Source organism: Falco cherrug, chromosome 8, assembly GCF_023634085.1.
Source record: "Falco cherrug isolate bFalChe1 chromosome 8, bFalChe1.pri, whole genome shotgun sequence".
In the NCBI taxonomy this organism is placed as follows: domain Eukaryota; kingdom Metazoa; phylum Chordata; class Aves; order Falconiformes; family Falconidae; genus Falco; species Falco cherrug.
The window spans coordinates 20,816,784-20,839,795 of record NC_073704.1 but is presented as its reverse complement, the minus strand read 5'-3'; the positions used below and the strand labels follow the sequence as shown (position 1 = coordinate 20,839,795).

Sequence of the window (23,012 nt, the reverse complement as noted above, 5' to 3'; positions counted from 1 at the left end):
TGGCAATTACGGTCACCAGAGACTAGCAACAAACATATGTTAGCTTGGGGCTTAAATTTACAGTTGACTCCATGGCCATGTATACTGACTACTTGTTGGCTCTCAAATTCCATCTTTTGCCTATCACCAAGTCAAGCAATAGCTATAAACAGAGCTATCGGAAAATGGGTAAAAGTTGTGAAAATGTTTGCAATTTTTATTTGTTTTCACTAGCATTTCATTTCAATATAAAAAAATTCCATCTAGTGGTACTCAAACCTGTAGGATATTATTAAATAGTGTGATTAATAAGCAGATTTTCAAGTATTTTTGTAGCAGATGATCCTTCATATATGTGTATACAAGCAGTAATCCACTAGGTGGCAAGCAGTACCAAGACGGCCTTTGGCAGATGCTAGTTTATCATTGGTTTAGATTATTCAGTATGATGAGTCATCTGCTTTAAAATAAAATTACAAGGTCTGTAGACATAAAACACACAGTCATGTCAGAATTTATATATTTAGTTTTATATTCTTTTAAAGGGATCACTTAAAATACAGTATTTCTTCATCTCAGGTGTTGGGCAACTGTTCTACATTATGCTGTACCTCAGACTTCTGTGTGAGTGCAAGCTCGGTTAAAAGGCACAACAAAGAGAACATAAGAGCATGAAAGTTTAAGGATAAGCTCATATGTGAGATAGGAAAGTAGCAAGAATCAGAAAAAAACAGGAACTTGTAGTATTTTTGCCATTTGATGTTGCAGTCTCACATAAAATTTGAGCCTCAAAAAGTGAACATTACGGCCATTTTCAAATAACCAAAAAGTAAAGTTCTTACCTCTGATACATGCAAACTGTTTTTAATTTACTTTACTTGTGGATACTGACTTTGTAAGCATGTTTTCTGATATATTCCACTGAATATACTGGTTTCAGTACTACTGACAGCTATTTAACTGACTTGCTTACCTGTCCTCTCAGGCTATACTGGAAGCTATTTTGTCTCCTATAGCTAACTGTGGCAATGAGTTTATGGTGCTAGTAATAGTGGGAGTAGGGATGTAGACAGGGCACCATAGTTTTTCAGAAAGCTTAGTATTTGTATTTAGGTGAACAAAGTGGCAAAACTCAGTGTAATTATGGTCCTCCAGGACATTACTCTCATTGCTGCTGTGATTATTGGATCTGGTAGCATGTTAAAAGACCTCCCGTACAGGCAGTACCCTAGCAATTCAGCTTGAACTTTTTGTTAGAAACACCAGTTGCCATTACAGTTAAGAGGCAGCCCATTAGATTGCTGTGGCAATGGGACGACTAATACTGTCTGGCTACTGTTTCTGAGCAGATACAGAGAACAGGATTAAAAACGTAAGAAAATTTACACCAGTGTTTGTTGCTGTTATTACTGCATCTGTAATAAGGAATTCAAACCAAAGTTAAACAAGACACAGCCCCTGAAATCACTTTAGTCTGTCCCAAATGCAAGCCTCCCATGGATAATTTATTGTTACAATTGTCAGGGCCCCAGATGCACTAATAGGCCTCAATGGCCCTGACCAGCCTCACCTGGGACCCTCGCCCACACACCCCTGCTCACGAGCCCCAGGGCTCTCATTAAGCCCACCCTGGGTGCTTTGGGCCTTGCCTGTGCCCTGTTCCTGGCCTGGTTTCTGCCTGGCCCCACCACTGTGGACTTGCTTGGTGGTCACAGGGCCCCATACCTCAGCGGGCCTGGCTATGGCGGGTGGGTTGGCTTCCTAGCACCACTGCCGGCCTGCCTCAGCACCATGGACTGGCCTGGTGGTGCTGAGCCTGGCGGCCACTTCCCCACCTGCCCTGCTCCCGGCCAGCTCCTGACAGCAACCTTCCTGCACACCCAGCCTGTGTTCTGAGCTGAATGGATCAGTCTTCGTGGACTGTTTGCTGTAGACAGGCTGCGGCTTCTCCATTTATAACTATTTCTTCTCTTCATATGCTTGAAGTACTGAGGCCTGAGCAACAGGCGCTGAGCCAAAGCTGACCTCTAGAAGAATCTGCCAACCAAACATTATATACATATATATTTAGTATCCAATCATTAGCAAAATACATGTGATCATTAGTGAAAGATGTAGCTTAGATAGAATTTAATCATTAGTGAAGATACAGGGCACCCTTCCTTGCTTAGAGGCAGGTAGTCAAGGCTATGAAACCAGGTACGTGGCCTTGTTTGCCAGCTGGTGGTTAAAATAAAGTAGATAAGGGAGACTCCCTTGGTTCCTCACGGGGCCCTGGCCAGGCTTTGGTGAGGTCTAAGACAAGAGTGAAACCAGATGTTTCCACATTTGAAACTAGGTAAGCTTGTTTATTTAACAGTATAAAAGCTGGGCCCTCTTATAGTGACTTTGGAGACCTCACCTATGAGTAGGTGCACTGTGTAGGACCTCCCTGTCGCTGGCTCTTTAAATCCTTGCTGTGACTGTGGATCTGGATGATGGTAAAAATATTAAGGCAATTGGTGATGTTTCTTTTTTAACCACTATAGTCTGTTATATGTACTAGCGAGTGGGTGCATTACCTTGTCTTGTTTTATTCTTGTTGTATTATTTCACTTACTCTTCTGTTGCTTTAAATGTAAGTATAGATAAACTCACTTCTTTAACTAGGTGTCTGTTTCCTTTGTGCTGATGCTGTCTATTGGCAAAAAATGGTTTTATGGAAATACTTTGCTTATAAAGCCTTAAAGTTACATTTTTAGTTATAATTCACAAATAATGGATGAGGCGTGTGGAGTAAACAAAGATGTTTGCTGGACAGTTACTCAATAAAAATAAAGTACCACTTTTTTCTGCTTTTACACAGCGATACTAAATGATACCATCAGTTCACAGGCCCCCATACCTAGTAAGAGCAGCAGCTGGAAATGTGTGAGCATGCTTCTCAAAGTTGTAGCAATGTAAAATCAGAGGCAAAACTGGTCTTCACTTCATTGCATACTGTAAGCACAAGTTGGAAGGGCCTTGCAAAACAAGCAGCAGCTTTCAAAATGCTGCAGTAGAAGGCTTCCTAGTTCTTTTGTCTGTCTTGACAGTTATACAGCTGGTGACTTAAAATTAACGACCACAGCCCAGGAAACAAAGCACTGTTATATGTGGATTTGTATGAACTGTTCTGCGCTACCAAGCAGCGGGCCCCTGACAATGGTACTGCAAAATAAAAATAAATGAAAGTTCACAGGCAGGCAGTTGTTCCCACAGCAGCTGGGGTTCAAATCCCCCACAGCAGTGTTACTCCACTTTGGAAAAAAGGTATCTTAAGACTTGCTTCCAGAGTTTTTAGTGGACTTCAGAGAGAGTATAGTTCAATGCTATTGCAATCTCTGACTGTACCTCTACTCTGTACCTGCTTTTTCTACAAAGTCAAATATTCTGGCACAGAATTACACATAGTGCTTATATTCGCTTCTTCCTTCATAAGCCTATGCCAGTCATCATGGAGTCTTATGTACTCTGAGCCTCTTTGTAATTTTCAATTGTTACTCAAGTACTAACACAGAAATAAACATGGGAACCTCTATCGGAATCTACACACGGTTTGAGCTCTTCACAGCAATGCCCAGGTCTCCTTCCTAAGTTAAGAGGTATTTACAATCCTGTGAGAGTTCAGACATTTCTTCACATTTTCCCTACAAATTACATTATTTTGCACTTACTAATGTTAAACTTTCCAAGCCACCGAGTTACATGTGCTCTATTCACTAAATACTTCCTTATTTCAAGCTCCCTTCTCCAGTGCTTCTAAGGACATTTTATTCCTGACTGTATTCCCTGAATCTCTGCTCTAGCAAACAAAATCTTTTTATCTCCGAGTATGTTTTCTCTGTTTTATAGCACTGGTAATAATTCTGTCATTTTGGGGAAGGCAAGTCAGTTTAGTCATACTAAGACATAACAAGACAGTTCCTCCTAATGCCTTAAAGGACTAATTCACTCTGAAATAAGCTCTTGTGGAATGTAATAACTGGATACAAAGACATTTTGCACTTCAGTCCAACATGTACAAATTCAGATTATAATACAGACCACACTTTTGGTTTTATTATGTTGTCAACATGTTTATATGATAGTTATTTGTATTAGACTTAGTCTTCCTTTGTCTATCGCTAAACATTTAAAATACCCCTTATCAAATTATTATTAATATCTTTGAATACGCAAGATTGTAATAATAAAGAATACCTTGGGGTTTTGATCTAACATTGAATTTTCCATTAAAAATATTTTTGGTGGCTTTAGAGTCAGTCTATATGTAAAACGCATAAAATCCATCCCAGCGGCTACATCCAACAATTTTTGGTTACTTTAAATCTATAATTTGAGGTGTGACCCTTTTTGAGAGAAGACAGCTTGTGTAGCCTTTATGCAAAACACCAGGAAAAGCAGAAACTTCAATTTGTTCTCTTTATAGATTTGTTTATTCAGAAAGAAGCTTTGAAATAAAAGGCTTTGAAAAGCTGGCAAGCTTGCTGAACAATGAATTGTTATTCTTTGAAGGCATTTTATCTTAAAAATTACAAGAAAACCCGAGTGTGTCTAATGATTAGAACTCTTATTCCTGTGAGAAAATAAATGGAAGAGTTTGAGAAGATTTTTTTTTTGTTGGGGTTTTTTTCCTCCTGGGGCTGCCTGTTGCGTTTATGTGGAAGTTTCCTGCTGATTTGACTTTTTATTCTGCTGTGAGACTGATGCCAAGATTTACATGATTGCTGTGGATAGGAACTAGATTTAGCATAAGGAAGATAACTGCTTTTCCCCCAGGGAGAGACAGAAAAGGGAAAGACAGAGTGGGGCACATAGACAACATTATCTGAAGCTATATTCTTGGTCAATTATTTTATTCAGCCTCTATTTTAGATTATGCTGCAACTAATAAAAGGCAGGAAAGCCACTAGCCTCAAACCAAGAACACAGATAAGCAAAGAAACTATTTGTGTTTTAATGCAAATGTCCAACTACAATGGAAACAATATACCGGTTTTATATAGAGCTGACCATAGTGCATCTTGTAGCATATGTGTAATTAAGAAAAACTGTCATTACCATTTGCTAGGTGGAGATTTGCCTTATGTGCAGGGTCCTTCAGCAGAGAGAAAATGGCGATTGTAGAACTGTGCATCATTACAGTTATTTTAGCAATTCATTGTCTGTGTAGTCTTTTGTGCATTCTTTGATTTTGGATTACATGCTATGAACGTTGTAAGTTTTTTTTGCTTATAAATTAGCCTTGTGCAACATGAAATCATTTACAGCCAGTTGTCAGACTGTTGTCTTTTGTTAACCTACAGTATCTATGGAAAATGCAATGTTTTGAGATGCTGACATATGTTTGTATCACAAGCAAAGCAAGACTCCACAGTAAGCAGACAATAAATACTGAGGACAGAAGGCAGTTTGAGGGAGTTTAGCACTGAGAGGATATAGGTTTTCAAATGTAATTATTAACAGATCACTTAACAAAATGTTAGTAATTTTTCTAATTAAACCATATATACTGAATAAATTAAAATAAATCCCATAATTAGTCAGTAATTAAATAAATTACAAATAAATATTATCTACTTGGTTTAAAAGTTTAAATTAAGTTTTTGGAAGACAGTATCATATTACCAAGGTAAATATTCTGGAGTTCCTAAACTAGATGTATATAATATAAAAATGGCTTAGAATTCCCATCATTCCCTTTTCCTTCAGTTAGTTGCACGGACAAGTTTATCCTGATATTAAAATCAAATCATCTAAGTAGCATGATTGAGTTTCTGTTTTCACATCTTATTGATTGCAAAGTTATGATTATCTATCCCATGAAATTTAGTTATTAAGGATAACCGATACTTTCATTAAATTGTGCCTGTTGCAGTACTGGTCTTGCTGCTAGAAAATAGCATATTTGAGACTGCAGGTGATAACTGACTACATTTTCAAAGGGTTTTTCTTGGAAAAAAGTGTCATCTTAGGGCCACTGATTGCTTGGTATTTTTGCATATACTAAAGATGACCTTTAGCATCAGTGTTTCTTGAATAAAACTTTTAGCAAAGCCTTTAATTGGGGTATATAGACAAGCTTCCTGGAGTTTAGAGCAATTGGTACTACCCAAAGCCGTAGTGAACCCTCCATTCTACTGAGATGCCCCTGAACACAGAATTATTTTGAAGAGAAACCTAATAACCCGATACGTAGCTACAAAATTACCATGAAGGTTATGGCAGACTCATTAGCGTTAATCTACCTTCCAGAACAATTTATTTTCTTTTCAAAACATGGTATAATGAGACTTGGGTTTACATTTTTTCCCCCTCTTTTAAAATGGAGTGATGACATGGTGCTTCTCTGTTTCAAAACCTCTTATTTATTTTTTACTACTTCCTGCTATGTCGCATCATACTTTTATTTCTCTTTCATGGGGAGGGGAGAGCACTACGGGAAACAACAGGTGCCTTATTTCTCCCCTGTTTTCCATGGTTGCCTAATGAGATTTCTAATAATGAAATTCAGGGCAAAAGGTCTTACCAGGAAATTCAGAGAGTGTGAGTCCAGCTCATGTGAACTATTCTGACCTCCTACAAATCACACGTTGTAGGCCTTTAATCAATAATTCTCCTCTCAGTTCAGAAATCATGCCTCAGGCATACAGGAAAAAAAAAAAAAGGCTATTAAAGAATTTAGATGATAGAATATTCCTCCTACCCTACATTAATTCTTCAAAACTGTAATGAATCAAATTTTTTTGAAGTACTTAATATTTTAAATTATCTACCTTCAACATTTGATCACTGGATTCTATGCTTTTATGTGGTAACTAGAAGATCCTCTACTATAAGCTGTTTTCCTTCTATATAGGTATTTATAACTATGACCGAGACAACCTGTCATCTTTGCTATGAAGCTAAATTCAGGGGACTCTGCATATCAAAAAGGTAGACTGTAAGGAATAAAATGTTCGTTCTTCTGTCCAAAATGAAAGAACCTACCTCACAAAATTGACAACACAGAGGAGGATCAGTCTGCAACCTTACACAGGGCTATAACCAAGTTAAAACCTTTAACAGCTCGAGCTTGGGCTTGTCACTGTGAGCTCAAACTGTCACCATATTCATTATGTTCCAACAGGGTTCAGCAGGCTCAGTGCAGAGGCAGAACAAGTTCACATTTATTCCTGCAGAATACCCTACATATGGTAAAGGTGGCTTTAGGACTTCTTTGAGATATAGATGCTTACATAAATTTTCACAATTTCATTTGAAAAATAAAGTCTTTTTTAGTTTTGTAAAGATTTGGAATGATACTGACCTTTGTAACAGGATAACAGGTCACTTTCTTTCCAGTAGTTCTCTGGGCCATTTCATTAACTCATATGGTGCAGTGCAGGACTGGGACAAAACTACCAGCAGCTGACAGCACTTCTTTGCCTCACTTCTTTTCTACAGTTGCAGCACAGGTCAGGGAGGTGACATTATGAAGATGAAAGACAATTCATCAGATTGATCAAAAAGACAAAACGGTGGATACTATTTCCACCCGACAGAAAAACCTGTACAATGAGGGTTTTTTAAAAGCAACCTACTGGACATGATTACAGTCAGCAGTATAACTAGGAGAGCTTTTCTGAAAGGAAAGGAAAAAGTGCCAATAAAAAGGAAACAGTGTATGGAGCTATATATATACACCACATCAGTGGAAACTAGCTAGAAACATAGTGCTTTCCTATCAAATAGGAAAAAAATGTCAAAAATCTTACATATATGTCCAAACTGGATTTCAAATAGAAAAACAGAAGTCTTGCCGACAGCTTCCCAGCTTTCCAGACTGCTGTTGCTTTATTAACTGAATCCTATTGAGCTATTTTTGCAAAACGACAAGCACGTTGCCCCCATACTTAATAACAAAATATAAATAAATATATACTGCAAGGATATTTTCAAGAATATCACTGCATGTGCTTTCATACTGTTTAAAAAATATCTGGAGGGTAAATATGATTTTATAACATATATAATGCCTTCTTGCACTATTACTGTCATCTGTATCAATCACCTATACAATTGGAAATTCAGAGATGTCAAATGATGCTACATCAATTAATTATATAAATGTCACAGGTCATTGCACATCAGTTTTAGGGCACTCTGTTTTGCTTTGTATGACCAACATACCTTATCTCTGGCAAGAGACTTTGTTTTGACATAGTTTCATTTGACAACTCATCAAATGGCTCTTGATTGCTAGACTACCTCATTTTCCTCTTTCTCTGCCTGGCTGTAGCAGTGCCAGCAGGTCTAACTTTGTCCACTGCCAGGTTCAACTGAGGGACTGATGATTGCACTGATGGAACTGACTGTGCTTCTAAATGCAAGGCATTAATTAATTTCTGATGCTTTAGAAGTATAATAAAATCCAACTAATGCTTATTCAAAGATACATCTACACTGGAAAATCACTGCATAATGAAACATGCTAAAAGCCATATACCCAAGTGCTACTCCGCACAACTGCCCATCAAGTGTTTTTAGTGTATACTTAAGCATGGGTTAGCTTCTGCCAGTTTGAGAGGACTCGTATCCTATTTGTAGTAAAAGTAAAAAAGCTAGCCAGAGCGTATAAAAATATGCCATGATTTAAGTGTTGCTTACCAATCATCAGTTGCCTAAGCAGTTGTCTAAGCTGTTGGGATCCAGTTTTGCTAGCTCTCTGGAGCTCTTCCCTTAAAACTACCTTGTTCCATGGCACTTCACAAAACCTGACAGTGCTTCAGTTACTGATACACTGAAACCGCTATTTATCATCCTAGCCAATATTGTCTTGATCTTTTTAATACTAAACTGTCTACCTCTGTCCAACCTATTTTATATTTTTTTTGTAGGACCCATCAGTGAAGAACCATCTTTTTCCTTTTTATTTGTACAGGCACTGTACAGCAAATTCCTTGTTCCTGACTGGGGCCCCTATTTATGTCAGTAATACAAACATACAACAGTAGATAAGGGCCAAAGTATTGATTGCAACTGAGTACTATGACTGAAGATCAGGACTGTATTTCTACAGTAAAAATGTCTGTATATCACCCCAAAGATGAAATTATGAATACATCTGCTTTGCCTAAAATAAACATACTTTCTGGATGAGATTTTTCATTAACACAACACTCATAAACAACATTGACTTGTGGAATCACACACATGCAGCCATTTGTTATAGAATAAACAAAATGAAAGATCTTTTATGCTTCTCTGGGTCAAAAAGCACTGGCAAAGATGTGCTGCAATTCATTACTATGTTACTGGAAATCTAGTTTTCAGAAACACGGACCCTCCTTTCCGGATATATTGTCAAATCACATGGAATTTTATGTCAGACAGCTTATCAAGTTAGTTTTCACTGACTTGAATATATGCTTACGTTTCTTTACAACAGTGTTTTTCATTAAAGGTTGGCAAAACTATTTAACCATATCTTAACTTCTGCACAGTTCTCACTGCTGGGATATTCTGCTAAAACATTTTGATTCTTCAGAACAGTTTTGTATATGATAAGCCCTAATCCACTATCTTTATGCAGCTGGACACAGGACTGAAAAAAAAAAAAGTTACAAAGCCTTGCAGAATTAACAGAATAGTCCTGCATTCATGTTTTCTATGGGTGCATTCACAAACGTTGCTGAAAATTGATTAAACTAACATATTCTACCTTACAGTAAGGATAAGATGAGCACATGGACAGAAGAACTTCCGTGACATCCTGCCTCTTGTTTCTGACTCTTAACTTCCTCTTTCATCATGGTAATGTAAGTGTCGGCAGGGTTATGTGGTGAACTGTATTGGAATACTGCTCCAGTTCTTCACACGATCACACAAACAACAAACCAAATTAAAAGAGGAACACGGGTGAGAATGGGTGTCCACAGTGAAACCTATATTAGCCAGGAGAGTCACTAAAAGAAATGTTTATGCAAACCATATCCTAAGTTAAAATTACGTATCTTAAAGTAAGCTCGGGGATTCTGTAAAAAGGATCTGTACTTGCTCAATTAAAATTGCATTAAATTTTAATCAGAAGTTTATTTAGTTAAAAATACTTCTTAGTGCAAACAAGGCTTACAAATAAAAGATAAGGAAAGGATGACCTGGATAAAATCACACTTTTTACATTGGCAAAGTCAATCAGGGAACAGTGTTTAAGAGAGAACTGGCACACTGTTTCTAAAATAAATAAAAAAAAATTAAAAAAAGGTCTGTCACAGGTTTCCTGATCATATAAGAAGTAAAACACATGACAGCGAGCCTGCCACTTGAAAGTGTGGCAGAAATACAAATGACAAAGTTTAAAACAAATAGTAAAAGTGTAAAGCCTTTTGTAGTATTCATTTTAACAGATCACATTACCTCTCCAGTGCAGAGACAGAATCTCCTAACATGTTTCTTTTCCAAACAAAACAGCTATCCAAGTAAAAAGACAGTTGTACTGGTTGACCACAGTTTTCAAGGGGACTGTTGACTTGGCATGTGTCCATTTACATGTGTCTACTTTGAAATGCGTTAGGACTTTTTTTTAGAACTGTTGAACATCCATAATTGACTGTTGAGGTCATTATAGTTCTTGGTGTTCATTTTAGCTACAAAATTAGACCCCAAAGTAATACCCTTTGGTCACCAAAAATCATTGTCACTTTGAAAGAAATAATTTCATGATTTTATCCTCACTTACTTATCTCCTATCTCTTTGACAGCTGTTAAAATATATATGTTTTAAATTACTACACTCAACGCTTCAAGTAGAAAAGCTTTTTTGTGACAGGCATTATACATATGTTATTAACATCATCTCTGACTCACATCCAATCTGTTATTATCTTGTTCAGCAGTTCTTTCTATTTGCTATACCATATTAATAGAGGTATAAAAAAAAATCTTTTCTCTCTTCAACTCACTATCCATTGATAATTTCTTTGCTCTGGAGTGGTCTAGCGTGGTGTCCTGGAAGTTGTCAGAGCCATATGCAACACATGTAGGATGTTCCTGCATCAATATATTCTAGCACCGTAATTCTGGCAGGTCCTCCAGTACAAAATCAGTTCTGATTTATGCCTAATACCTTTATACTGTAGCCTCAGAAATGTCTTCCTCCACACTTCCCCAGTTTCCTGACACCTAGTTTCACAGATCTGGTTGTCTTTCTGTTTTTTGCTTTGGACAGCCTCTTTCCACTTCAACCTAAATACAGAATAAAGTATATGTCCATAAATGCTTTTCTCTTTTCCTGTTATTACTGTTACTATTGCAAGCTTGCACATTCAGTAGCATTTTAGAACCTTCTATTCACCTTCCAAGCCATTTCAGCATGTCACAATATTTTTGTTCTTATTTTAATACATTTAGAAAATCAGAACTTCTTTCTTGCATTCAAATGCAAAGCAACAGCAAAGAGAACCTAGCTGTACTTTTAAAAACTCAGAACACCAAAGTCTGATTAGTATTCTGAAAGAAGTCTTTTAAAAAGGGAAATATGGGGAACGTGTACTTTTCTGCACTACAGTACAGTGCACAGGTCTTTGGTGTACTGATGACAGAATCTGCAGATTCCCTTTTAGCTCTCTAGGGAGCCCTACGAATTTCAGATGCAGTAGTCCATGGTTCAATTTCTTGCTGGAATGGATTCTTCACAAGTAGGGATAATCCCTCATTTGATGTTTACTCACTTGGATACATTTCTGTATTCCATAGTGGCCATATCAGGCTTTGCAATGTTTATTTATTCTTGCCAGAATGCACTCCTACATTAGCTGATTTTATTATACTTACATGGTTGAAATGGCACTTTTATTCTATGACCTTCTTTTCATTAGCTTAAAATAACTTTTCAAAACAATTACCTCCAGGCCAATACTTCCCATGTTTGTTCCCAGACTAACAGTCACATCTTTACCATTTTCAGTTTGAAGAGAATGCATTCAGTAGTGCATTCAGTAGCTTTTGAGGATCAGGCTTTCAAATACATATAGATACATTTGCTTTTAAAATATTTATCAATTACAATAGTTTCTTATTCCCATTCAGATTTTTTATTTTTTCCCCTCCTAATTATAAATAAGTAATATATAATAACTCCTCAAACATTGCTTTAAAAAATATTTTGTTTTGAATTTTCTCCTGAAGTTTGTTTCCTCTCTGGTTCTGTTAGAGTTATAAAGTAATTACAGAATCTTTTGACTTGACTCACTATCTGAATTTATTCAATAAAACTAATAATAAGCTCAATATTATATGAATTATGCATAAATTAATATAAATTCTGTATGCATGTATTGATACATTACCTACATTACATAATCATAATTTATATAATAATAAATATATGGTACTATAATATCTCAATTTAAATGTATCTTAATTACATAAAATAGATGTTAACATAATTTTAAATCTATAAAAGCTATATAACTAGCTAAGATTTCAAAAGAATATGCTGTTCTCTAGGTAAATACAGCACGTAGTATAATATATCACACAACATTATATGATTTCATGGTCAATATAACATTTACCAATAATGCAGTTTAAGGAAACAGATTATTGAGCCTGAAAGACAGCAGATGAAGATGGCAGAAGTAGAAAAATTAGCTTTATGCAGACCTTATGCTGTACCACCTTGCCAGCTTGTGTCATGTACTCTTCAGCTACCACTGAATCTCCTGTGAACAATGGAAGATTCAAAATAAATCCAGATCAGAATAAGCCACAGTTCTTACATTAAAAATTTCTTAGTATTCCCTAATGATTGTATTTTGGGTTATCCACTGTTACTGAACTGGCAAATTTAGTATCGGTTAAGAAAGTTGTAAAGCGTTTCCAACATTTTCTTAGCAGACACTGAATCATAGTTTTCAGTTGCTACAGTACCATACAAAAAGTCTATTTAAAATGTATTTCAGCCCAATGCCTGACATAGCAATTTCTCATCTCTCAGCTTCCTAGTAGCAGCGCTATTCTTCGCAGTGCAGAAACAATTCAAATACACAGAGTCACATCAGCATTCTGTTGAGTCCTACATGTTTCAGCAAATAAACCAAGGTGATCTGACATTCCCTGATATAGCTTAATCTTTTTGGATAAATAAAAAGCCAGTAAACTACAGCATTTGCCTTCATTTTACACAACATTGTGGAATTTATTTTAATAAAATGAACTCCAATATCTAATTGATTGGTTTCCAACAGTAATTTAGAGACAGATTTTCAAAGGCATGAAAGCCTATTAAGAACGCATCTAATTGATGTTCAGAAAGAGTTGAGGACTTGATCCTGCATTCGCTGCAGTCAGCAGTGAAATTTCCATCGATTTAAATCAGAACAGGTTCATACCAGCAAAGACTAGCTGCTATTTATGCTTTTCACAATATCCCTTCCATAGCTAGAGATCTTGTCCCATTTTTTTTGCACAAATAATCTACACACTTGATGTGAACCGAAAATGCTAAGAGCATATATTCATGTAAAAACAAAAGAAGGAAAAAAATACTGATTTTGTACATACACTTGGTATAACTGACCTTATATTATAAAAAAATAAGTCACATTTGCAAAGAAAGGTAATGAAAGTTTCAGCACTGAAGATGAGTGAACACACTGCAAGTGCCACTCAGTTTTATGGTGCCTCTCTTCACTGAAGTTAATTGGATTATTTATGAGTAAAACAATCAAAATGTTGAATACATAGTCTAGTTTCTAGGTATTTAGAAGTAAATGAGTTTCCTATTGAGTAATTATATATAGAACCATTGCTTTACTTCTGCAAAAGTGAGGAAAATGTTATCAAATATTCAGTTCTATCAAATGATGAAATACATTACCAACAAATGAAACATTGTGATCTTATTCTGCTTTATTTAGTAAAGAATTGTACCTGAGTATTTAAAATGTATTACTGTCTAGGGAATAATTGGCTTTTAAGAGAACTGTCACCGATACACGCAAAGACCAAAAAGCAGCAGTAGTGTTAGCATTCCAAATTAATCTAGATGAAACAGTAAGATAATTAGGTGTAAAAATTCACAGTCTTATGTTCAACACAGTAAAGGATCAATTTCATCTAAAGGCAAGTGGAGTGTACACCGTATCATCTGATCCCAAGTAGTGACCTTCTTGATTCAAATGCAAAATGCCTATTCCTATTGCAGATGGAATTTACCAGGACAAAATGTTCAATAGAAAGCTTACATTTCCAGTGGGGCAGAAAGGTATTTGTCAGTGTCTCATTACAGCTTTGCTACAAACATCTTGGATTTCAATTAACTTTGAGACAGAACAGCAATAATCCGGCATTGACACCACAAACCATTCTGCTCCATTATATATGTGGATTTTTGTTTCATTTGCAATAAGCTATTGTAACATTTCCAAAAGAAAAGCAATAGAAAGAAATGAGATTCCAGTCATTTTAATGTCAGAGATATCACTTAGTGATGTCTGATAACTTTGCACCAGGAGGCGAGGGTGACATCATTTACATTTTTTCCAGCATAAATGAAAAGTGTTGAATCCCTTGAACCTTAAGTGTCCCATCAGTTCTTCTACCCTCACTGTCTCACCTCCTGTTATTAACATAGCATATCCGCTCTGACACTTTTGATCATTTTCTATGTAAAGTAATTCTCCTTCTCAATGGAAATTAATATGAAATTTGCTTTAGTACGTTTCAGGGGTTCAAACAATGGTCCATAGAAATCTATACCCTGTAGAGGTCATCTTTTAACTTTACAAATTTAGAATTTGCAGTCATTTAAAATATTTACTTTAAGTATTATTTGGTATTTAAGAAAACTAGTATGTTCTTCTGAGTTAAACATGGATCTAGGAGTTGGAAGGGCAATTTTTAACCATCCCTTGAATATCTGTGACTGTTTTTGAGTTAACTCCTGTAAAAATCTGGATAATATTTGTCACCCTTAATTTATACCTATGTCATGAGGGTAACTCTATCAGCTTGTGAAATATGGCAGGAGGAAAAGCTCAGAAATCATGCAGGTATGATTCATTGTTAATTTCTTTGTTAGTAAAGAAGTTAGATCTCTGCAATCTAGGCCATGCAGATCTGATTTTAATAACACTCAAAATTCTATCTGTTGTCTTCCATTCAAAAAGCTTCCTTTCAAATACCAATTCACATAGCTTTATCTGTAAGAAATATTGAAACAAATATGGTTAATTTGACACATTAAGAAACACAGACTAAGAGAAAATAAAGCTATGTCTGTAACCTAGGAACCACTGGTGGCAAAACACCACTTTTCCTCCTTCGATACCAAGGCGAAGGAGTCTTAAGAAGTGACTTAAGTCACTTGTCCCCACAATTCCAGAGCAAGGACAAGAGCTGGGAGAATGGTCCCTTCGAAGGGGAACTGTTCTACATACTAGACACAACCTGCTTTCTCTCAGAGAATGAAATTCTAAAATATGTTTGATTTATCAGTAAACATTAAAATGATAAATATAAAATTATTAAATCTAATGGGTCTGTATTTTTTACTTCATCTTGCTAATGGGTCTGTATTTTTTACTTCATCTTGAACTCCAAATAGCTGCTTTAAATATAACATTTGGTCAGTAACCGTCTGCAGACATACACAACAAATTAAGCAGGTATCTAGAATGAATTTTTTTCTCACTCCTGAACTACAGCCACCTTTAGGGTAATGAGTAGCAAGAAAAGATGTAATACTTTATAACTATGTGAAATGAAAGATAATTTTCCTGATTAATGAGACTATTGCTTAAATAGCGCATACTTCCGCTGACTTTAAAAACACCTGTAAGTACATTTTGCTCCTACATACATATCTGTAAATACGTGTTGGAGCTTGCTAGCATTACTACTAGATGCAATACTAACAAAAATAATGTTGTTTAATTTTTGTCATATCGCTATAAAAAATTAGATTTAACAGGTTAGACCCCTGCTTTGTATATGTAATGCAGAACAAAACCTGCCAAATCAAACATGTAGATTTTTTCAAGAATATCTGAACATACTCTATTTCATGCAACATAAATGCAAGTCCACAGCTATAAACATATATTTAATATTTTATTATAATAAAATTAAAAACATTTAAAAAAATATTTTTCTGCAAGTATAATGTAGTTGAAGAACTGAATTTTTTCAAATTGTTTACTTTTTGCAAAGAAGCACAGTTTGGCTGTAAGCCACTAAAGCTGCAAAAGATTCCAGATTGCTGTTTCACAAGAAGGTGTTGCATGAGAAGAATTACATCAGTTTTTCTTTTTTCTTCCTGTACTCACAGCACCTTAGGGAACACAGACTTGGAAAGATATCCAGAGATCTAGTCCAACCTGCATTAGCAGAATCAGTGTACTTTAACATATAATAGCTGTCTAATCGCCTGTTAAAAATACCCAGATAGAAGAGATTCCAGTAGCAAATTTAACAAAACGAAAACACAAACTGTTTTTCTCTAGGATAAACAGGCTCATATCTTATAAAAGTTTTTCTAACAGAAATGAGAGATTTGACTCCATGGAAAACTGAACGCTGACAGACATCAAGACCTGTGATGACTATGCCTATGGTTAAAAGCATTTATTGGATAAAAATTTGCCAGCAGTAGAGTATCCACTTATACACATACATACCAGCAAAATATGTGGGTATTTCCTTATTTGCAGGAAACTGTATACTTCTCTCAGTCTTTAAAAAACTGAAAGCAGCAGCTATTTAAATTTATATTTAACATTATATAATGTGTGCATTTCATTGTCTTATGTTTTTCTTGAGTTTTAAAATCATGTGTCATGGGAAAGATATACACTTAATTAAATCTATACAAGCTCACACATATATGCTCCATTTACAAGCCTTACAGAAGGCCTTTTGCAATTTTTTCTTTTCCTGTCTTAATACAGATGCACTTACCATTAAAAACTAAATAATTACTTTTTTCGTAATTTTTTTTTAAACAAACTACTTGCACAGATAAGACTGTTTCACAAGAAAACACAACCCAAAACACTTGTCAAATAATAACAGGATATTAATGTGGTCAAATTTTTTTCAAGCCAGGTAGAAAGATCAAATTTATCCTGATTTTAAAAAAATCCAACAAACAGGTTAAGACAATATGATGTGTTAGTGTAGAAAACCAATCTATAAATAAAAGTCTGAATCAAATTCAAATATAGTTTAGCTGCAACAGTCTCCACTGACAGTCAGCCAGATTTTCAAAACAGGTTTTCTTACACAAAAACTTGCAAGATTCACAGGATGTCCCTTACAAGCATTCCAAATTACACAAGGCTTAAACACCACTGTTGGCACATTACTTCTGTGAACAACAAGGATGAAGTTCTATCATATTCTGGTAAATATTCAGCCATAGAAGGGCTACTTCCAGTATGGACCAAGTCTCTGTATTGGGTCATGGAACACATCCCTGTTACCTTGTCCCTTCTCACTGCAGTTGCTCTGCCACTTGTGACGTGCCAGCAGGTGCTTACTATAAACCAGATGGCTGCAGTAATTGTTACAGATTTACTATGCCATCCCCTTTGCGCTCAGGTGTTTTATAAAATACAGCCCAGGAGCTTGTGTTCTGCTAGTAACAAATGCATTGCTAACTATCTACTGCCTTGCAACTTGTGTTAGAAGTACAGATTTATTTAAGTTAAAAAGTAGGTGATATTATGAGAAATTTTTTATATTAAAAATTGCTGTTTATGTGTTTGCTCTATAGTTTAATGCCATGTAATTTTTCAGACCTCCCTCCAACACATTGGCAAGTTTCTTAGCAAAGAACAAGAAAAGGAACAAACTCTACCTTTATTTACTTTGCTATTAGCAGTAAAATGACTCCATGGCACCAGTCTTTATTGACTAGAACTGGCTGATGCTGTGAGTCAGTGACTCAACTAACTCTCAGTAGAATGTGAAAACATGAAAAGTTAACTTTACAGGAGAATAAATATTGCTTTATGTAAAGAAGAACAGAAGCTAGGAATCCTAAACTCTAATCTCTGTGGTCTTGTCACTTGAGTCTTTTTAATTCTCTTATTTGTAATTTTTTTGTAATTTGTAAATTAATATGAAGTACTTGATATGGGTAATTGTTCAACATTTCTAGAGTGAGATAATTTGATGTCACTGGATGGAAAGTGCATTCATTTTTAGCAGAAGTTAGTATTTTAGTGTGCCTTTGATCATATTAATTCTAGTCTAAAATATACTTTAAGCTTTCTGCTTACATACAGAAAAACAATTGAATTCCTAATGAAAAGTTAAAAAAAATCCCCTGAAAAAGTGAACACTTACTCTCTCCCTATTTATCCTATTAGCTTTTTGGCTAGTAACGCTAACATACTACACACAAAAGGAACTCTATCATCTTTATGCATAGCCAAATATATTCTCCCTTTGATGAATACACAAAACTTCCATGAAGCTAAATGGAAGATAGGTGCACAAACTGAGGGTAGAACATAGCCTGGCATACAACGTATCTGAAAACAGTTCTTTTCGCTGATCTCTTGACAGTTTTCATACTCTCTCTTAAAATCATTAGAACTAGTAAAGGTTTTGGTGCATTATAGGATCCCTTAAGAAGCTCTCATTGCCTCCTCTCTTAACCACATAATAGAAAAAAATGAGAATACCATTCACAGACCACACTGAGGAAGGAGAACTTGCACTGGAATTTTTCAGCTGGTAAACCTATTTTCTGTAATGCTTAGTAGTGAATCACTCTTAAGTGCTTGACCATTCACTAGTGTATGTGTTTTGTACCAAAGGTTACCAGATTGCAAAAGTGTTCTCATCTCGGAAAGGACCATCACCTTATTTTCACACAACAGAAAAAACGTATGTTCATCTAGCAGGAACAGGAAAAGGGGGGGGGGGGGGGTGTGTGTGTGTGTGTCTAGAAACCTGTATTAGGATTGCAGCAAATTTTCTAAGGGAAAGGCACAGACTATTAAATGATACCAGAAAAGTTCTGCCTTTATATTCTGGGATGAGATCTTCCTGATGATTTCAGCTCCAGTAAGTCTGTAAGATGGACTTTTATTTTCCTGAAATATGAGAAGAAAAAGTAAATTACAATGGAGCCTTAATGGAGAAGGGTATGCTAGCTGCCTTTTCCCAGACTCTCGTACTGCTAGAGAAGACAGCACAGCAGTGGCAGTTACTTGAGGAGGGAACTGCCCTCTCCAGCATAGATCTTGGGCTCCTGCTACAGAACAAATCACTGTTCTCCAGCAGTACAATGAGATGACAAAGCAAGGTAAGGGCCCACTTGCCTTTGCTATCTACCCTTCTTCTGATTCAGGCAGTACGGAAGTCTAATGTTCTCCAAAAGATAGAAATAGAGGCTCTTCTGAATCAAATGATATCTTCTTGTGTTTAGCCTGGATTCTTGCCCATCTGCAGCAGAGACCTGGTGTATTTTTATCATTCCTTTACATGTCTCAAAATAACTTCTCAATAATACACTACTTCTGTTTACACAGGTACACAATCACTTAAATCTGGTGTTCATGTCTTAACCAAGCTGCGTTCATCCTAGACCCAATGCATAGGATGGGTGCATAAAATGCCCCACAACCTGTTTTCCGAGTCCTAGGTATGGAAAGAGCCCATGTCACAGTACGAGTTCTTCACACTCGCAGAAACCATACAAAATTGGGGTTCACTATACCAAAAGATACTGTCACCAGGAAGCTGAGGCTAGAAGGAAACATTCACTTGCAAACACCTACAAACAGTGTGCTTTCTCAAACCTGTCCTCCCACCATATACCTCATGAGCCTTTCAGCTGATGAAAAGTGTATCAGATTATTTAAACTGCTATTACTTGTGAGATCGATGACTGCTAAAAAATCACAAACGCATTTGTGTACAGCATTCTGTCACTGTTTGTGTACTGCTAAACTGATCCAGATAGAGCGATTTGAAAACTACAGCTAGCCTTTACAAAGAAAAAGGGGGAAGTCAGTGCTGCAAAAATTAGCTATTGTAGTTTCTGGGTTCTAAAATGAAGTGTTGAAGATCAATTTCAAAAATCAATTGGCTAAATTCATTACAAACATGAAATACATTCATAATTTTAAATTTAAACTTGAAAAATATTACTGGAAAGCTTCAGATAAAAAATTCATACTTTATGGCCAAACAAGAAGCATATGTAAAGTACAGAAATAAAACACACATTCCTGTTCTGAGGTGCACACATTCCTGCAAGTGTTGTTAGAAAACTCTGGCAAATAAATTCAAAGACAACAGCTGTTCGTGGAAGTTCATTACTATCATCTTCATATTTCCATCTCTGAAGAAAAATGCAACCTCTTCTCTTGCACATCATACAATTTTCTTTGACAGTTTCACTTAGAGTTTCTCTGAATGGTAACACCCATACTCTCGCAAAAGGCACGGGGGTTATTCAATGATCAGAAGCCATCTAGACAACAGACAGTTTTTCTAATTTTTCTTAAGGTGTAGTACGAATCCTGACTCACACAGAAGACTACAGAGGAGTGAATAATCAGTGCTGATTCCTGCAGCAACTGAAGTTCTCCTGGGAGCTACCTCAGCGAAATACCAAGCAACCTGTTCAGTTTATGGTACCTAACTGCATTGCAGCCTGAGAGATCTTGATTGCAAATGCAGTCTTTTTCCAGTGCTCATGAGTGGGATTTTAGACAGACATAAATGTTTGTAGATCCAGTGATTTTAAAGAAATTATTCCAATTTTTAATAGCAGAAATGTAACCCTCTCTGGAGCTGATAGCTACTGTTTCTAAAAACTAAAAATTTCATAGAGTGCTGTGAACATCTGCCTCACTTGAAGCTGTATGAGTTGTCCATATTAATTCCCCTTTGGTTAGCACAAGTTTTGGAAGATCAGCGGTCTGAGGAACCAAGCTCTCCACTGAGAGAGCAGTCAGCACCACCGGCTCAGCAGGTATGAAAAAAAGGGAGAAAAACCTGACGCGTGTTTCCACAGGATACAAGTGGCAATACACTTACTAACTTAGGAAACCGGGGAGCGGCCAAGTCACTACCCGTCGGTACACGTACCAAAACGAGCTGTGCGCCCGCAGTGGCGCCCGACGGGCAGCGCGGGGTGCGCTGGGCACGCCCCGCCCCGGCTCGCGCCCACCGTCAGGCCGCTCGCGCCCACCGTCACGCCCCGTCCCGCCGCCCGCCGAGCTCCCCCTGCCGGCACCCACGCCGAGCAGGGCTAGGGTGGGCAGCTTTGTCCCTAGCCTGACACTGACAGTAAATGAGGCTTTAACGCATTTTATCCTCAGGCCACTGAGGCGGTGATGGCCACCAGCCCGCCCAGCCTACGATCGGCAGTTCAGCCAGTGGGGCGCTGGGCCGCCGCGTGTCACCGCTGGGCCGCTGGCACGCCGGCGGCTGCCCGGCACGGAGCCTCGCTCCCCGGGAACCCACACCGAAGGAGAAAGCGAAGCCCCGCACCGGCGTCCCGCCCGGGCTTGCGCTGCCCGGCACCGCCCGCTCCCTCGGGCGCGGGGCGCAGCGAGGCCGCCCGGCCGCCGCCAGGCGACACCGCGAGACCCCGACACGGCCACTGCCCCCGCGCTGCCGCTCGCTCCCCCCAGACTACAGTTCCCATCATGCAACGCGGCCCGCCCCACACTCACGCGGCAGGGCGCTGGGGCCGGGGCCCTCCCAGCGGGGCGCGCTGCAGGTTGGGCGGCGCTGCTCTGCGCCGCGCGGCGGCGTCTGGGTGCCAGGCCTCTGGCGGCGCCCCGCTGCCGCGTCCCCCTTCGCCCGCGTCCCCCGCGCGAGTTCCTGTCAGATCGCTCTCCCTGACGGCGCGAACGAGCGGGGCGTTGGTGGCTGAGCGCTCCGCGTACTGTACGGGTCACTGTGTACTTCCGCGGTTCCTGTAAGTTCCTGCGCATCCCGCAACGCTTTCGGAGCTGGTGTGATCCTCGGCGCCCGCCGTAGGCTGCCGCTTGTCAGCTGCCGGCGCCTTTGTGAGGCGGCGGAAGCGGGGAAGGGTGCTGCGGCCGAGGGGCGCTTGGAGCGGAAGGCGGTCCCGTTGCCAGGTGCGCGGCTGTCCAGCGGCGGCCGAGCCGCGCCCGTCGCCGCGGTTCCTCCCGGCTCGGCGCCGCCGCCGCCCGGCGGGGACCCCACTGTGTGCGGCCGAGCCCTGTCAAGTGAGGGGCGCGGCAGACAGGGTGGGGCCGCGGGGTGGCCCGTGCCGGGGCTCGGCCCTCAGTAGCTGGGAGAGGGTGGGGTCGGGCACTGGGGCTGTTCGGCGGCGCTGCTGCCTTCGCTGGGGCCTCGGGGCGTGCAGGGTCCCGTCAGGGTGAGGAGCGTTCTGCCGGGCTCCCGCTGGGGTTGGGGTGGGGAGCTCGGTCCCGGCGCACCCGGTTGGCACCGCGCCCCGCTGAAGGTGGGGCGGGCGCCGCTCTCCTCGGGGGTGGCGCCGTCTGAGCCGCTCGGCGGGCCCGGCTCGGCGTTAGAAAGGCGGGTGGGGGGCAGGAATCCGTGGTGTGGTGACAGCGCACCCTCCCAGCGCTGTTTTAAAGCGGCACGGGAATGCCACTTGAAACTGCTGACAGTAAATTTATTTATTGGCACTTAAATGTTTGCAGACAACATGGAGGAATGCATACACTTACCCTGATATATGTACTTTTAAGTATATTGGGGTAGATGTATGAGGCTTACATCATTTTGCATCCTTTCTTGTGCTTAGAAGCAAATGCTTCCAGGTTTTCTTAATTTTGAATTAGTGAACAGCTATATTACTGATGCTTGCTGTAGCATCTTTGTTATCAAGCTTAGTGTAGAAGTATTACAGATCCGTCATCTGTTGTGGAACCACTGCTGTGCTTTCTTTACTGACTTAGATTTGCTTAAAAACACTTCTTTTCACACAGCCCATTTATGCAGTTTTTCATACCTGTGTTCTAAATATTTGTTAAGTTCTGAAGTGTGGGGTTTTTTTCACCTTTTGT

The 23,012-nt window shown here is 38.7% G+C and overlaps 1 protein-coding gene and 1 long non-coding RNA gene across 9 annotated transcripts in view; one reads left to right on the top strand and one right to left on the bottom strand.

The window, feature by feature from the left end:
- Positions 1 to 7,310: 7,310 nt before the first annotated feature.
- On the bottom strand, positions 7,311 to 21,796 carry LOC114016864 (uncharacterized). Of its 2 annotated transcripts, XR_008733517.1 has the most exons (6): positions 21,684 to 21,796; positions 19,003 to 19,088; positions 12,646 to 12,704; positions 11,108 to 11,226; positions 9,704 to 9,852; positions 7,317 to 7,440 (listed from the first exon to the last, which is right to left on the bottom strand). It is a non-coding gene; the product is annotated as an uncharacterized LOC114016864 (long non-coding RNA). The 2 variants fall into 2 exon arrangements; XR_008733518.1 differs by lacking the exon at positions 9,704 to 9,852 and having other exon boundaries at positions 7,311 to 7,440.
- Positions 21,752 to 23,012, top strand: part of DYNC1I2 (dynein cytoplasmic 1 intermediate chain 2) — a 32,597-nt gene continuing 31,336 nt past the window's right edge. The window contains exon 1 of one of the 7 annotated variants that reach the window (XM_055718262.1): positions 21,752 to 22,094. The gene's annotated coding sequence lies outside the window, so the exon portion shown is untranslated. Of the gene's footprint in view, positions 22,206 to 22,262; positions 22,358 to 23,012 lie in introns of those variants that run through there. The other 6 variants (XM_055718257.1, XM_055718263.1, XM_055718256.1 and 3 more) reach the window with 6 other exon arrangements.